General features: G+C 38.9%; 1 protein-coding gene across 1 annotated transcript in view; it reads left to right on the top strand.

Annotated features, from left to right (window-relative positions):
* Positions 1-14,246: 14,246 nt before the first annotated feature.
* LOC105423587 (neural cell adhesion molecule 2) overlaps positions 14,247-16,934 on the top strand; it is a 236,300-nt gene continuing 233,612 nt past the window's right edge. The window contains exons 1-2 of the mRNA XM_089080844.1: positions 14,247-14,411; positions 15,555-15,646. The gene's annotated coding sequence lies outside the window, so the exon portion shown is untranslated. The remainder of the gene's footprint in view (positions 14,412-15,554; positions 15,647-16,934) is intronic.

Genomic DNA, 16,934 nt, shown 5'->3' with positions numbered 1-16,934 from the left:
CAATCGGCTGTTGCATTCGCCATTTATCGCGGACCGAAAGTTCTATCGCGCTCGCTAACGGGAACCGAAAAATAACGATCGATCGATCGTCGCTTCTCCCGGTTATTTATTCTTTCGAAGTGCATTGTGCGCGTATAAATCAGCGTCGAGGTATGAACCGTCGGGCGATCGTGGGATTAATTAGTGCGCTGGTTCGTAATTAGCCGCGTTTTCCGTTCAGTTCTCCGATCGATTTTATTCGCGAGTGTATTTATATATGTGTATGTGTTTGTGTGAGTGTGTCAAATTACATGGAGCCTGCGGAGCACCAACGATGATACATCGACCGGTGAGTCAATTTTTCATTAAATTTATGTGATCGATTGTTTAGCGGCACTAATCAGTATTTGGATATATCTTTACTAGTTATTAATTTTCGGACATCGTAATTCTGAGTTTCACAATATCATGTTTTATCACCTATTCTCTCTGATGAGATTTATTTATGAATTGTTGATCCTTCTCGAAAAAAGTTTCATTTCATTAATTACGCAAAACTTTAGAATTACGATCACGATTATTATTTTTTAGTATTACAATTTTTTACAATTCTATTTATTTAAAATTTTTTAAAATTAAAAAGATTAAATAGATTGATTAAAAAGAGATACTATATAAAGATATATTCAAATAGGATATCTCCAAGTAATAATTTAAGAGCAGAATACAACGCTTGTAAATCGAAATAAGAACTCGATGCGAAGGTATTTCCATGCGGAAATGATATTCGCACAAAGAATCGCATTGTCACGCTGATCTTTACACGGCGCGGAAATCACGCCGCGCGTTATTAGATGGACATAAGAATAAGTGCGAGCGGGGCGATAAATCGCATACCGCGAACCGCGGATTTAATAACAAGGGCACGAGGTGCGCGGCTCGCCGACTAACGAAAAAGAATAGAACCCGCCGATTATTTTGCAACGGCATTCAATCTTAATGTACGTACGTACGTTCCTTCGCGCGAGCGCGTTCTGCGGTCGCGTTGCATTACACGAGCGGATCGATACGCGTGCGAGGGATATTAATTCGATACGGACCGGGAACCGTCGTGTTTGCATTCTGATGCGAGTACGTTCTCGCATCGCCGTTACAACGTACAGTGCTTAAATCGTGCGGTCGATGCACCCGCGCGCGATGCCACCGTACCGTACCGGTCCGGGTTACGCACTCGGTGTCTCTCGGCTCGGACGGATCTCCCTCCTCTTTTTCTAATCACATCCGAACTTAATTAGATATCCCATCTTGCACACGACGACGAGCGTGTTTGCGTGTTTGCGATTTCCGGTGGGTACAATTTACATGCGAAATTTCGTACGTAGCTGCTGCAGAACTATGTAGCGCTCGCGCGCGCGCATGTAACGTCTGGCCCGAAATTCTCGCGGTAATGCGCGTCCGAATCAATTGTTTCTCGCCGTCGACTTCGAGACCGTGCCCATATGAAATTTCGTAGATAGCTGCGCACGATTTCCACCCGCGATTGAAATTTCATGAAGTTGCGCGCCAAACTTTCCGCACAAACTCACTGTTTTCGAATCAAACTTCCGTCGACGTCGGCGCGCATATAATATTGTGATATTTCACGTTCCGCTCCAAATTCTGTGATCTATAGACTTCTTAGATCCAGCATGACACATAAATAATAGCTTTTGTGAAATAGGGAGATTTGAGAGATAAAAATTGCCGTTCAAATATTAGCGAACGGCATGTATGCGATTTTTTTATATATAAACATTTTTTATATATAAACATTTCATATTCAAAATAATATTATTAATTTTGTCTTAAAAAATTGATAGTTGTTACATAACTATATAGATAAAGGCAGTTTATATAGATAAAGATTTATTTATATAGCTTCGTTAAAAAGAGACCTGTTAAGTGTCATTTTGGTATAATTTATCTTGACGTAAGCGAGAGTTATTTTGCCATACTTTATGCTCTAGGGCCGTCGCATTCTGTTGTTGACAGACAGTCGATTGCTCGTTTACTCGTTGATTTTTACTGCGAGCTAAGGTATAGATGTGCGCTATGCGGAGTGAAAGAGAGCGTAAATGAGAAAAAACATGGAGTAGAAATGGATAAAAGGGGTGCACACGGAGGTATCACGGGGATAGAAGTAAGTGGGACGTATCGTGAATAACGTTATAGTATAGTTCGTACACATACAGACAGTTTTATGATCACGCGCAGAGAAAAGAGCTCAGCGTAAAATAAGAAACGAAGAAAGGATCTTTTAGTTGCTCCTTCGTTGCCGCTGTTGCTGATTGACGGCCTTACTTATCGTAGAATGCATCTGTTAATGATGAATATCGGGAGCAAACATGTTACTGCAACATTCACGTTGTTTGCTTGACAGTTCTGAGCGCATCACTAAAGCGTTTTCAGCTCGATGACAGGCTTTATGAAGTTCGTACGTTCGTAGCGATTAAACAGTTTATCGTCCTTAGTCAGATTATTCAAATAATTCCGGATATAATACGCGATATTATTGTGCAACGAGTTTTCTTGTCGTTGCGACAATAAAGAGAAAACAAAGTTATTTGAAATATAATTTTTTGAAATATTTTTAATTCTATGATTAACTTATTGCTTACTGCGTTGGAATTGTTAACGGCGCATATTGATATATTGATAATAATTTTACATAATTAATAAAATTAAGTGTAATATTAATAATTAGGAAATTATTTGTTTCTTTCGATAAATTCGAGAAAATTCAACTTGAAAACTTATCTCTTGAAGGTATAGAAATTTTTTTATGAGTGATTGGTCGAACGTAAAATCGTGTTCTTTCATAATGTTAAAAGTATAATAATTCTTTCTATTAATATAATGAAGCTCTTCTAATAATAAATCTCTCCCTTTCTCTCTCTCATTTTCTTTGCTTTAAGCATTCTACCGGAATTTGCATCTCTCAAATACGTTCAAAATTCAAATATTTTATGCATTATCTTTATTTTATTCTTTTTTGAGAACATCATGCTACATTATCGACAATTATCGCTCATTTTCAATTGCGATTCTCCATCTTTATGCTTGCTTTTAGAACGTATAATATTAACAATATTCTAGCCATCTTTTAAATATTATTGTTTCCTTTGAAAGATTTTTTGTTTATTAGCATTCTGTAGAATTTATGTAAAGAAGCTTGTAGCACACGATGTATATCACAGAGTTTCCTTTTCAATTAGTATAACAGCACACCGAGGTCGGTTGTTGACATTCGTCTACGATATCGCTGAAATAGTAGTCGGATTCGGTTTTAAATAGAATGTAACGAGAAAACCGCAAATCTGGGTCGCTCAGATTGGGAATCGTTGACGCTTTTTCACAAAATTGTGAAAAATCAAATTCTCCGAAAATCGAGAACGTTGAAAAGTTATTTTCCACGCGAAAATCAACGGGTCAAATTTGGTCTCGATTCCAGTCGAGAAAGTATAGGATGATCTTCCGATTGGTGCGGCCTTTAATAGTGAACAAAATCGATGATGCACAGGGACGGCCTTCATGTTACGCCTTTCATTCATCGATCGTCCCGGTATATCTTTTAATCGCTCCGATAAAAAATTCGCGCCGTGAAATAGCCGTGATTGTCGTGCACCAATATTGTCAATGGAGGACAAAAATTCCGATTGGGTTGGTTATAGCCACCGGTTACAAAGCAACTCCCTCCCCTCCCCTTCCCTCCCCCTTTCCACGTCGCAATAATGGACACGCCGGGATAAATAATGGAATCGATCCGTCGGTGACATATCGATTAGCGTGCGTTACTTATTGCTTCCGTCAACGAGTAATTTCCTCTTTATCCAGGGCCGCGATCGTTCGTACGGATAGACGGCATGGGCATGATGACTGGGTAATATGTTCGACAAATTGGTAAAGAGCTAATTACCGGCCGACCGCGGAAATTATGGCTGGCGTGCCGCGATACGGTCAGCACGTGTAACGCATTCGATTCGTCGTTCGACTGCGGTATGTGCGTTGCTGTATGGAATACACACTGCTGTATGTAAGCGCGACAGGATAATAGTCGACTGCGCTGTTGAGGGAAGAAAGAGTACACACTGGCTTGTCCTCTAATGCACGTTAAAAATCGCCTTTCCCCTCAATTTTGCTTTAAACATTTTCATGCTTCGTACTAAAGTATTTTTGAATTTTTGAATTTCCTCAATTTATCGCACAAAATTTAAATTTGAATTTGAAATTTTTTAACGACATTTGAGTCTCGCGCTTCGAGCACGCGAATAAATAATTGAAAGATATGTTTATACTTTACTTTTTATTTTTATTTGACGTTAGCAAGCTTCCCGTGCAAATATGCCAGTATCCGTTGTCTAGGATAAAAAAATGATATTTCGATAATTGCATGTGTTTACAATGACTGTTTATCGATTCTTGAAATTTGAAGAATTATCTGAAATACAAGATAATGTTCCTGACTTAGATCCATTCTAATAGTGACATGTTTACTTAACACAATTTCGCCGCAAGCAAGGAAGGATTTGCTATTGCAATGAAAGCTTAGCTTTCATTCCATGTCCCATTTGCCTGCTCTCCATCTGCTCTTCCTAATCTGCTTTTGCACAGGCGAGGACAATGAGACTCATTGAGATGTATCATATCGAAGTTATCGATCCGTCGATAACGGCATGTCGCGGATCGTTAAGCTATCAGGTCTCACGTTTTAATACTTTTTTAACTATCGCCTCTCGACAATAGCGACCGACAATCACGATTCTGCTCACCGTTTTTGCTTATCGTTCAGATGACATTGACGTATGCGTCATGATAATCTTTTTATCTGTATAATATTGTGCTTACCTCCGTCTGGCTGATATGAATGTAAAGCAGATGGTAGATTATGGGTATTATGTAGAAATGACGCTTGCGTGTATTTTCGTCGTTAGTTAATACGTAATCATTTGCCGTGAGAAGGAGAACTCGGGGTTCTCGCGATGCAAGCGTAAATTGCAGGACAAATTGTCGCGACTACACGAAACTCGAATTTGCATGTATTTATACGGCGAAAGAGTGCGGCGCGGAAGGTGCAACAATTAAACGCTGCTCTTTCGCATTTATCAATTAAAGTAAATCGTAAAGCGCGCAGGAGTCGCGATACACGCTCAAAGTACTATGCATTAAAACGTCGGCGGAGAAATCCTTGCGCGACTTGCTGCACTCGTTGCACATAAATCTGTAACTCCTGTGTGTTTACCGTACATCTCTAACCTTTCTTTTGTCGTGCCGCAAGCGAGAAAACTCCGCAAACTTTTTCTCCCGATGCACACGACAACCGCTTCATGCATCTTTGGTGCACTTTACGGGCGCATCGACAGAGCGAAGTTCTCCGTGTTCACTGACTCCGAATCCGCGATCGCTGTACTTTTCTTCCCCCCCCCCTCCTCTCTCTCTTTTTCTCCGTTAGCGAGAACCCACTAAAAAATTTCTTCGTCTTTTGCGACAACGTTTAGGAATTTACTACTTTTTCGTAGTTGGTTTGCCGAATTATTTATAAATTAAAATATAAACTGCTTTTGTGTGTGTGTGTGCGTGCGTGCGTGCGTGCGTGCGTGCGTGTGTGTGTGTGTGTGTGTGTGTGTGTGTGTGTGTGTGTGTGTGTGTGTGTGTGTGTGTGTGTGTGTACGTGTGATCAGAAGCACTGTGGATTTGATATTTTCCTTTATTGTTGAAAATACTTATACAATTTAAACTAAGAGGGTAAGCAATTTCTTTCGTGCAATATATCGATTTTTTATGTCATTGTACTCACTATATTAGTTACGAAATTACATTTTTTGTTCTATTATTAAAAGGAAATACTTATTACTAAAAGAAAATACTATTTCTTTTTCTAACTACGATGATAAATGCTCATTGCATTTATCATGCTTACAGACGATGTCTGGTGTTACTTCACTAGATATTCTCGCATTGTGCGATTATGTAATTCATGGTTATTACGCATCGAAAGAAAAATTCTATAATCTTGAAAGCATACAAGGTATTTCACCTCGAGATCGTATAGCTTGGAAAGCTTCAACGTACAAAATCAATATCGTCAGATATTGATTTGAAAATAAGTTAATTCTTGTTTATATAATTCGTCGATAACAAGATATTCTCGTCATGTCATTCTCTGTTATTCTAGCATACTTCCATGCGTTCATCAGTTGTCCAATCTCAAAGTTGAACGTGGAACACCTCGTATATAATTCTTTCTTAGATGGCATATAAAAATTAGTTTAAAAAAGGAATTGGATGCGCGCAATGTATTTTCAAATGTGATTCCGGAACTAGTCGACGAACACGAACGACATTTCCGACGTGAAAGACATGCCAAGTGAAAAGTGTCAACATTTGCAGTGCTTTTAGCATTATGCTTGAGCAGTGCGCCTTCTTGGGCACTTTATGCACATTGGCACATGCTTAATGCTCACTTCACTTTGAATACACAGTTTTATCGTACTTTTTCGAATCCTTTTACCGTGTAAATCATGATTGACACGGATACAAACGGAGCATATATGTATCAACAAATAAACTCTATTCATTAAAAAGTGGAAAAGTTGCTGTACACAATGCCGCCCTAAAAAACATGGCTCGTTTAGTGATCGGTGAATGAGATATGAGATATTAATAATGCTTGTTGTGTATGGTATATCAAAATTGTAAAATGCTGGCAGATAAACAAATCATTAATGTACCTTCTCGTCCCAATATTATCCTGACATGTGCTTAAAACGGATGAAAAGAGGTCTAATGAAAGCATAGATAAAAGTTTCTGCCGATTGAAAAATATTAATCTTTATGAAGTCGATTTTCGATATACTGTAAAATCGAAATAAATGTGTAGGTCTGTACATGTGGCAAGTGAATCTACATATACGAATTTAAATTATATACGATATCAATTTGAATGATTAAAACAATAATAACAAAATCCCAAAAAAAACAGGCGGGTTTTAGTAAAAATATTGGATTTTAATTAAATTACGTTTCAGCAACGTGCGTTCTATTTTAGCAAAATACTTGTGCAATTTGATTTGTTCTTATTAATAAATCTTTCGGATATGTGTATCTATATAAGGACTATCTTTGGAATTTTGGAACTTTATTATTATATTCTAAATCTAAAAGCAAATCTTTAATTAAAATATTCAAAATATAATTGGACGGAATTAAACAAATTAATTAAATTCTTGTTTACTCTCTGTATTATACGTTTATACGTCTGTATTATTATGTTTTATACATATACATTTTAATATTTGAAGTTTTTTTAATTAAGCATTTTTTGGTCGAGTGTCAAAAGCTGATATAAGCAATAATCATAACGAGACATATTCTTGTATAATAAAATAATATTTTTGCAATTTATCGTAACCAATGTTTTACCCTCTACGATAGTTTCATATTTGTTCGTTTCGCCGCATGTAGTAGGCGCTCGTCATCGACAACAGGATTATGCAAAGTTGCAACCTTGTTAGACCGAATGCACCTGAAAAGTTCTAATACTTCCGTAAACGACGTTGAATTAAACAGTTTCGAGCCAAAGCTCCTTCAGGAATTATACGTTGGCGCTCGAGCACCGCCCGAGATCGACGAGGCTAAAATTTCTCTCGGGAAATTGGCGACTAATCCGTTCATTTCCAAACAAGAAATTAGTTTAGGAAGTCCCAGAATGTCAAACTAGTTTTACGATACTTCTAAAAATATATACTTCTTTTCCTTCTTTGCTTGTTCTTTACCTCTGGACTAAGATTTATTTCTTTTTCTACATAAGATGTGTACAAATATTTCGGTTATTTAAACGTAATTGTACAAATTATTTTAGCAAATAGTTTGCATTTTTTTTCATCATTCCAATATAATTTTTCAAAAATATAAATTGAATAGAAGATAATTATTTTCTAATTTGTATAAACTTTGATTCCACTTAAAGCGCATATGATGTACAATTACGACACGCTCGTCGATCTACGTAATCTATGTAAAAGGCCGAGGCCTCGACATTGGCGGTATCCGAATGGCACAGGTATCTGAAGTGTGATCGACAGTCTCTTGCAAAATTGATAGCCGAAGCTCTGCCCGTCACAGAGACCGCAAAATTCGGACGTTTGATTTAACCAAGCGTTACGATCGGTAGCAAGCGCTATCGCGCTATAGCAACGGAAATTCGTCAAAAGGCAGTTGCGACTCACAATCCCCCGAATGCGGCGACATCGATCGAAACAGTAATGCCCCGCTCTATTTCTTTCTTTACCACTCGCTCTTCTTCGTGCGCTTCTTCCTCTCTTGGACTACTCGAATCTTTCCGCCGCGAAACCCTCCCCCCCTTACTCACTGAAAAACCCATTTATCCGTGCACGAGTGCCCCTGTGTCGCTGATAAACCGGACCACTGGCTATCCCGATGAATATAAATCCAATTGCTATACCGACGTATTATCCCAGCTATATTTTTAACGGCGTGATAAACAGCCGTGTTACGGTGAAAATCCCCAGAATTTTCTACGTTCGACCGCGTTACCGATCGCGATACTCTCGGACATCGATGTAGAAAACGATCGTAAAAGTAATCGTTCCTGTACGCGTTCTCGTACTCGAGACTTTTTTATACGCGCCTCGATATTTATCTACGTCCATAAATAATCGTGTCTCAACGCGTCATTTTTTTGCGATTAAATTGATTGCAAAAATTAGTACTGATATAAATCGCGGAGCAAAGGAAGCATAAAATGTATGTAATTTTTTTCTGTTAAGTAAGCTGTTTAATCTTTTAATATCCTTGTTTTATTTGATTAATTACTTGTTTAAGTAAACGTATTGCTTGCTTACTATTGCAGAATAATGAAACAAGAAACAGCAGAATTAATATAGCCATATCTATCTCTTATTAAAATAAAAAATTATATACGTATGTAACGTAGAAATATAACCATTGATATATATTTGAAACGACAATTGAAGTGTATTATTGAAAAAGTTGCTTTCTGCGAGTAATTTTTTATCAAGCAATTTTGTATTGTTCTTTTCTATAATACTATTTGCATTATTTATTAATATTAATTTATTAATATATATACTTTTTACAAATAGCTATTAAATATATATTTCAGATGATAATAATGTTATGCGGGAGCATCATTTTCTTAATCTGCGGTGCTACTCACGGAATCATATATCGTAAATCATATCATCCCCTTTTTCAAGAATCCGCAACAGCACTGGTGAGTACGCATATATTAACCACATGATGAATGCGCACGCACTGCGACACAATAAATTGGCAGGGTGGTTCAATATATTTTTTTCATACGACACAATAAAATGTACATATACGTATATATATTAATCTTGCTCTCTATTAACTTGCTCTCTCTCTCTCTTTCTTTCTCTCTCGATTCTATTTATGCTACTTTAATACCGAAAAATCCTCGGAACTTTCAATCGCTTATAATCCTAGAAACGAGTAATGCCATTTCCATTATGGAAAAATCAATATCAAATTGCTCAAACAATATTCTTCTTCATTTATCCAAGCCTCTTGGTACTTTACAAACATTTAGTCTCTTATCTTACAAATAGTCTGCGCACAGATATGTTAGGAAAACTTAATAATCTTTAATGACGTCTTGAGGTAATTCGACGAAATTGTTAATGCGAAAGAATCTCGAGATTCTTTAAGAAACAAAGAGCAGGTGCATGTTCCTCAAGGCAAATTCCTCTCTCGTCGCAATATACGTTTTCATTACGCTTGCTTGCCGGCGGGTCTAGGGCCTAGGCGCTCTTGCCTGCACTTCCGGTTCAACAGGCATTAAGATGAGTATCGTTGACATCCTTTCCGCCCGGAGACGTTGCGTCCCTCGCGAGGTAGAAATTTAACGAACAAGACAAAACCGGCGGTCTTAGCAGAAAAACGGGGGGGGGGGGAGAGGAGTGGCGGCTCCCTTTCTGATGTATCTCCCGAAGGAAAGTTCTGCTCGTTACGGGAACGTTCGCGAAACGAAACCGTGATTTATTCGCTCAAATATATATGTCACGCTCTTCTATCGGCAAGTTCGTAAAACTTCAAAGAGCTTTCATTATTTATCGAAACTTGTAATTTGCGGAGAGAGAAAGAAAGTTGATTGATTGATGAGCACGCGTATCCGCAAATGGCTAAAAGGATGGATTAATTTGCAAAAGCGAAAAATATCCATTGTTAAGTTCAATTAATATCGATATCCTCCCTGATGTGACTCAGGCATATTAATTAGCGCACAATGAATGTATCGAGCCGAGTCCTTTGATGAGAGTAACTACACGCACGGCTCCCGCTATGAATTATAACCATGTTCATTGTACTTACTTTTTACACTTTTTTTTCATTCGTTATTATTAAATTACGGATACTACGGATACTACTTTTTCTCTGTCGCCTGGATTTGTTTTATTTCGCGTTACAATATCTTTGACTAGACTATTGTATTATCTCTTGTACCTGTATTGACGTGAATATTCTTCCACGTGCAGCGCGATGCTTCTAACAATTTGTATACAAAGAATAATTAATTTAGTCGCAAGTCTGTTCGCGACACACGATTTTAACCCTTTTGCCGTACATAGGTTAGACCGAAGTGCACTTACACCGTGCCGCACACTGAAGTTTCTACTTGCGCCTGTGTATAAACTTATTTACGACTGTGCCCCGAATACAAGAGGATGCATTTGCTCTCTAGTTTTCAACGTTTTACTTTATTGTTCTCCTATAAAATATTTGAATTAAATTATACCACAAATATAGCTGTCAGCAGCATAAGTCAATTTCTTTTCGAAAATATTATTTAAATTCAGCTTGCGCAAAAGGAAGATTTACATTCCTATTTAATACATAAATAGGTCATATTTCGTGGGGTTGTAATCGATAGTTTGGAATTTAGATGTTAGCAGCACATTTATCGTGTAAAGCGAAAACCACCTACATTCACGGAAGTAGCGTGCAGTCTTTTCGCCATATTTGAACCCGTGATAAAGCGGTATAAGTCACGTGCAAATTAGACTAATTGAAAATAATAGAGTTTTATTAAAGGAGAATTATAGTTTCCCGAGGTTATAATTCTTCGAATAGCTGAAGATAGGTCTGCGAATGATATTTACGTCTCGTATAATCCTTTGTGGTTGTAAGCCGCGAGATATTTGGGAATATATTTGCCAAAATATCTTGAATATCCCAGATTACAACCGCAAAGAGTTAATACCAGGTTCTATTACAGCAACGCGAGAACTTTTATCCAAGTCACGTCAGCGTTTGCTGGATTCCGCATAAAATACAAACTAGAATTATTTTCTCGACTAAAAAGTTCTCTGATGTCATAACATTAAAATATATTTATGTACGCATAATATTTTCACGTGAAATGGCGTTTCTGGAGAGAAAAGTAACGCTGGCTACTTGCGTTTGGGAGACACGTCGTCCGGACGCGGTTAAATTCTCTAAATGAAGAAGATCTGATTTATACCACTTTATCTCTCGTTCGTGCGTCCTCGACGACAAGGGGATTAAACGCGACATACACTTGCGTCGCGGTCCAACAGAAAGTCGCAGATCAGGGCGCGTCTGTCGGTGATAACGGTGGGGCCGGTCGACGTCGCGGGGAAACGACGGAAATGGGTGCAACGGCGTTAGCCTCGTTAGCGTCACCGGCTGCGCGAAGCTACGGCAAACTTTCCACGAGAATAATCTCGTTTCTACGCTCTCGCGGTGGCGTGCAACTTTCATCTTCGCGGCGTTTATTCGGGCGCGTCAGAAACGCGGCGGCCCACCCCGCGCGCGCGCGCGCGCGCGCGCGGTTTCGAGAAACAATAAGTGCCGGTCAATTAGCGGGATACATCAGCCACGTGTTTCGCCGGGGATTCAAGAGACAGACGGACCGGGGAGTGAGTCGAAAGGGGGGTAAACGGGAAAATGAAGCGATGGCGCGAGTTAAAAGTTTCGAAACGTTAGGTAATTTGTATTCATATTACGGCGCGCTCGAGAGGGCGGATATGTACGGGGGTAAGGTGAATTTTCGTCGGCCAACAACTTCGGAAGCGCGCCCGTGCCTCTCGCGTTTACGAGTCTCGGTACTTAAAAGCTCATTTCGCTGATTTGTAACGTCCGCGGCACGTTCGTGAAGCTCGCGTGCTTAGCTTCACTGATATCAGTCGGTTTGGGAAGAAAAGGAAAAGAAAACGGACACCATTTCTCTCTCTCTCTCTCTCTCTCTCTCTCTCTCTCTCTCTCTCTCTCTCTCTCTCTCTCTCTCGCCCGTGAAAGGCGGAAGTCTTGAATATTATGAAACGCCGCCACGAACGAGCAAAACTCGTACTTCGTTCTTGACGCCGGCGATTAATATCGCCGTCGTGAGCAACGTTTCGCGTGGAAGCGGACTGCCACCCCCATAATTAGACGATATTGAAAAAGTACTAAAACCGCAGATTATTTCGCGCTTAAAATGTGACAGTATTACTAAGAAGACGTCTCTGATTTTAACTTATCAATTTAAATTTAAAAGATTTTATAAGTAGATGAGGTAGCAAGAGATAGCATAATTTTCTTTGTATTTAAAACCAGTTTTTCAAAGATTAAAGCGCATTTATTTTTACAAAAACATTTTCTCATGGGTAACACGATCGTAGAAATAGTTACATATTCTGTTATTATTATAAAAATTAGGATTTATTTTAAAATCGATAACAGAGAGAGAAATTTATTTTATAAAAATTACTATTACTAAGATAGAAAATTCCACGTCGTATATATTGTTCAGTGTCACGAAAACATCATAATTCTCGGAGTATTCAAGAATTTAATGAAATGTAAGTCTTGAAAATTATGAAAAGCTGGCGCGTCTAAGGCTCGTGCTTTATTTTCACGATCGTCGATTAATATTGCGAAGGAGCGGTAGCGCAGTTTAATTGAAAGATATTACGAAATTTATGCACAGTAATATGAAGCAGCGACAAAGATAGTAGGAATCGCGGACTCTGCACGGTCAACTACTCGACGAGGAGCGTTAAAATTGGTATGTCGCGTCGAGAACACTCGCGTTTCGCAATTACGTATGTCGTTACGATTGTGATAACTGCTAGAGACTCGAATCAACCGCGTGATATTGTTTGTGAAATCTATATAACACACATATCCATCCAACGGATTTAGCGTGACGTAAATACAGAAATTATGGAAAATCATAGATATTATAGGGTATTATGAAAGTGTCGGATATTACGCGAAAAGTTATATGCGAATTACGTGATGGATGAACAATCGTACAGGTAACGTTACGATCGCGATGATAGAAAGATAGACGGATGAACATTTCTCTCGAATTCGATAACTACGATATCAGAGTTCAGACCACGAGAATCGGATAGACAAGCGGCCGTGGAATCGAAGTAGCTACAAAATTTTTAGCGACACTGAATGTCAGCCGTAAAACTCTTGTACGTTTAACCATCGCCGGTAAATTCCCGGGTATTTCGGATTTCCGGATTAGCTGTGAGACGGGCCTGTGTGGCATATATCCGTTTATCCCTTCTGAGCACTACGCTTCCGACGCGCTCGTTGCCGGAAACAATCCGTTAAAAAAGAAACGCGTACACGTTTGCGAGCGCGCGCACGGTAAACGGACGCGCGAGCGGAGGACGCGAATTTTTTAACGTCGGAAACGACGGACGTCCGCAGGTGGCGTCGAATATTTCGCGGCTCGTTTCGAAGTGGGCGGAGAGATTGCGGATAGAAAGAACAATAGCAAACACGTTGCACACGTATGCGGCCATACCCTTGGGATTATTGTAACTTCGCCATTTTCCAGCAGGACAAGGGTTTATTAATATCGCAGCGGGAACGCGCGGCGCCTTCATTCGGGACACTGCGCGGACGGATTAATGCCGCGCTTACTTCTCGTTTACGAGATTACCCAAACTACTCGTCCGCCTGGGATTTAATGCAGGTATGTACCCTCCTTCTCTGCCGTAGCTCCCCTTGCTGTGCAAGTCCACCCTCGTGGCGCGAACTTCGTGCGAATTCCGGGATTCACCGGTCGGACCGACCGTGACGGCGCCGCGAAAACATTTATCGACAAATTAATCCGTAGTAAATATCGGGCCGTTACGGGCGCTAGTAGTCAACAAGCTTCCTGGCAGTCTGCCGTCGTGAATCTGGCTCGCAGTCTCGGTATCGACCTACTGGATAACGGTGTTTTTCAATTTACGCTAATTGCGCACCTCGTAAACTCTGTTTACTGGTGACTTTCGGTTTCGCGGCGTGCATCTTGTCGGCATGAATCTCCCCCCGCGTTAATTCTGGAGTCTCGTGCAATTTCTCGATCAACTTGAGGAATTACGGTAACGAAATTTATTTGACCGCATTATTGATTTCGTTTTTTTTTTTTTTTAATTTTATACGATATTGATAAATACGTATGATTATTTATAGAATATATTATCTTTTATAAATGTTATTTCTCACACATGTTACATGGATTTTTAATATTAATGTTTAATAATAATATAATAAAAATAACAAAATATAGAAATTTTTTATGTAATATTTTTAATTTAAATCTTTAATGTGAAAATTCAATAGTAGTTATTGTATTCTACAATCTTCAATTTAATAAAAAGTTAGTTTTTGTTGCTTATGAAACTGATAACATTTTAAATTATTATTGTATTATAATTTATATAAAATATTCTTGTTAAATACAAAGCATAAAGAATTTTATGCAAGCTTCTCAACGCTTTGAACATATAGCTTTAAAGGCATCTCACTCTTTACTTTTATTTCTACTCATTTTATCTCGAAAATGCCAGTTGGGTGATGCTTGATTCGGCTTTTACTTTATAAAAGATTCCAAGCGCTCTAACGCGTGTATATAGTACATTCCAATATAGTTATATAATTTTAATTTCCAAATAAAATTTTAAGACTTTTTATCTTTTGTATTACAAATAAAAATATTCTTATAGTTTTTATAAGAAGGAATATCTTTTTTATGTTACAAAAAAATATACTGCTAAATAAAAATACATTAAAGAGCGTTAAATTAACGAATCCTTTTATTTTTCTAACTTTACGTCAATCAAAATGTTAGATGAATAAAAAATTGAATAAATAGATGAATAAATAATCTCGGAATATTTTTAAACACTGTCAATATTATAAATGCTACATTCATAGTGTCATTTAAATTGTTAAAGTGGATTTTAAATAGATGATTGACGTTATTATATCCGTCTTCAATGCTAAATACTTTTTCCAATACGCGCGAAAGGAAATCCAACATTTACGCTGTCATTTTTATTTTGAATGTTTTGATGCGCAATTAAGCGCGTCTCTTACACACACACACACACACACACACACACACACACACACACACACACACACACGCACGCACGCACGCACGCACGCACGCACACACACACACACACACACACATATATATAGCACAGGATGTAATGAAATCGTTTGTCGCGTATCGACAGACACGCCTGCAATGTTGCGGAATTAACGACGCGAGCGACTGGACCAGATATTTTGGTTTGCCCGAGCCCCCTTCGTCCTGCTATTTCACGAGGTTCGTACAACACCCTGGAAACACCTCTGAGTACTCGAGACAGCCGGTGGTAACGCAAGTTTCAGATTTAGTACCCGGAGTTGCCTCGAGGACTCGTCCGAGATGAGAATCCAACAAGCCCGCTAAGCGGCGTCCTGGTTGCTCTTTAAAGAAACTCTCCCGGTGCCACTTAATCGATCTCCCCTTCTCTTCTCTCTCTCTCCCTCAGCTGTTAGGGTACAAGGGCGTCGTTACTCTTAGGCTGTTCGCGTAGCTCGCCAAAATGCGAGAGTGGCTTGCAGACAATCCGATTTATCTCGCCAGTCTGATGAGCAAGTTTCTTTAAGACTGTGTAGACTGAAGAGATATTGTTCGTTGTGCCACCAGAGATTTATGTGTCAAAGCGTCTCAGATTATCTGCAAAATTGACAAAATAAAAGCCAGGTCGTGTAGAAATGCAAAGGCAAAGAAGTAATACTCGTTAAAAGGAAATAAGATTGTCTCGCATTTTACGATTGATTTTCTTTCCGCCGTACTTGAAATCAGAGCCGACGATGCACTAAACGAATGATCAAACTTTTAAACCGCACGATGGAGTTCGCGCTCCTCAGAAATTGATGTCTGTCGATACTTTTTTATCGCGTAGAATCTTCCGCCTCCGATATTCGATGTCGCATTAAATTCGATAAGCTTTGAGCTATATTTAGGGCAATGGGATTATGCCTATTTAAAGATATTAGCAAGAATGTATACCTGTCTGTCGTAATTGAAAAGTGACACACTACGAGTACGTTAAATTTCCGCAGCTGTCACGAGAATGCAGTATATTTCGCTGTAGAAAACGGATAGGAGAAAGTTGCGGTGTCGTCCATATCGCAGCGTGTAACAGACGTCTGTTACCACTTTTCATGTATTTTGAAATTTCCAAAGCGTTCAACGTTCAACGCGTCAACGGCATAAAGGAATAAGAGATCGTTTTATCGATAGGACAATCGCGTATCATAGGGCGATTATGCCCTATGTGTACCTTACAGTAGATATATATCTAGAGTCATTTATCGCGATCATTATTCCCATTCGGAAGGTAGGGCCTATTGTGATAATGACGTCGAGGCCTTTCATGGAGACCGACGGCACGTACACGTGTCCCTTCGTCGAACGTGATGTTGTATGCTTAACAAACCACGTTTGGTCCTACGGTTTGACAAACCGTGGCCATAAATTGGTTTAAATATTGATTCTCATTTTAATGCGAAGCGAATTGCACTGTGCAAATTATATCTGATTACGTCACGTCCGATTTGTCGCC

This window comes from Pogonomyrmex barbatus, unplaced genomic scaffold, assembly GCF_055798465.1.
Source record: "Pogonomyrmex barbatus isolate J1 unplaced genomic scaffold, ASM5579846v1 scaffold4, whole genome shotgun sequence".
Taxonomy (NCBI): Eukaryota; Metazoa; Arthropoda; class Insecta; order Hymenoptera; family Formicidae; genus Pogonomyrmex; species Pogonomyrmex barbatus.
The sequence above is the reverse complement of the archived record's forward strand: the minus strand, read 5'-3'. Positions and strand labels throughout refer to the sequence as shown.